Consider the following 1848-nt stretch of genomic DNA (forward strand, 5'->3'; position numbering starts at 1 on the left):
TATTTATTAATTGCACCACAGTAAAAAGAACTAACATTTTTAAAATGTCTACTGGACATAAAGCCCCATGCTAATGCTTTATATCCATTATTATATTTATATGTCACAACAAAATCATAGGAAAGTTGGCAGATAGAAAACCAACTTCAGAGAGTTGGGTAACTTGACCGGGGTCAGAATTTCAATAACAGGCAGAGTTGAAATTTGAACCTAACAGTTGACTTCAATGTTAATATTCTTTCCATTGTATTACACAGTACCACACTCTGGAGGAGCCCATGCCAGGGTCCCAAGGATCTAGAAGTCCTGCTCTGGTCTACTGGTTCTCTCTTGGAGAACTCCCATGGAGTGAGGAAACCACAGGGTCAAAAGAACATGCCCATCAAAGCCTACACCCACATTTTAATCCATACTTCAGTTACCGAGGGCCTAGATTTCTCTACCTAAACATCCCTGGGCCAACTTAAGGTAGACTATGGCACATCTCATGTCCTGAGGGATGGTGAAGGGGCAGTGTGGTGGGCTTGGGGGGTTTATTGTCTCCCTGGTCCCTAGAAGTGTTGATAGTACAAGGAGGCGGAGAAGAGAGGGCTATAGGGCTTTACCATGACTCTCCCTGAGCCACCACATTCTGAGAGGCCGAGAAAGTTAAATTCATACCAGCTAGAATAAAGGCATATTTGTCAATGTAAGAGAATAGTATATATTTTATTTGCCTATTTATTAATTTATAACTTTTAAATATTTAGATGCATGGTATGTGGCTTCCATTTGTAAGCTTACCTAGAATCCCATGGTTATTGTGTTGGGGTCATCACCTGTAAATAAATATATATTGCTTGTTTGATTTAGGGGAGAGAATCATTAACTGATATGTCTCAGAAGCAAGAGCATAAGTACAGTTTATATATATTTAGCAATTATGGTTACCTTACCTACTTCAAAAAAGGATTTGAAGTGATTTATATTAAAAGACCAAAGGAAACCAAAGTAGAAAATTTTCCAAGCACAAAAACAAAGAGGAAAATGTGAAAAAAAAAAAAAAAAAACGGCTGATAGATTTTATAAATAGCAGTAAAGGGCATATAGCATTAATAGACTCTCTTCTATTTATATTGACAATCTTGAAAGTGCTTAGCTTTAAGTCACACAGCTCTTGCAGTCCAGAGAACCGTATTAAGAGGAAATCTTTCCAAACGGTGAACACCACACAGTGTGAAGCCAGGGAGCCTCTTCTGTGGTTTCATTAGCATAATTGGATATGCAATTCTGCCCACCTGAAATTTTTCAAGAGCAGAGGAAGGGCCAGAAAAAGACAAATGCTCCCAGGTAAACTCCATGCTTAAGAAGCTTTTCCACTTTTTAAAATCATCTTTCATGCGACATCCACATGAGAAGTGCACAGTGCCAGAACCTCAACCATGAAGTGGGGGACCACTGTCTCTAGAGGCAACTGAAAAATAATTCCCCATCATTACATACACTCTGTTTCTCAGATGTTCTTGGAACACTTTGCACTTTAAAAATGTGGTCTTTGGTTTCAAATTACTTATCCTACATTGGTAAAACTTAAAATCTCTGGTTTTGCAAACTCTGATGACAAATATTTCCTTTGGTGAAGACTAATCCATGGGGAGTTGAGGAGGAAAGAGTATGTTGATACATTTATTTAATAATCCATTAAATAGTCATTAAGTGAGTGTGTACTATATGCCAGGCAGAGAGTTAGGTGCTGAGTAGATAATAGTGTTGATATCAAATTTAGTCCACCATTGTTGGAGCTTATAGTATTGTGTTGGCTTGACAAACTTTTTCTTCAAACAACTAGATAGAAAATATTTTAGGCTT

Source organism: Leopardus geoffroyi, chromosome D1, assembly GCF_018350155.1.
Source record: "Leopardus geoffroyi isolate Oge1 chromosome D1, O.geoffroyi_Oge1_pat1.0, whole genome shotgun sequence".
Lineage (NCBI taxonomy): Eukaryota > Metazoa > Chordata > Mammalia > Carnivora > Felidae > Leopardus > Leopardus geoffroyi.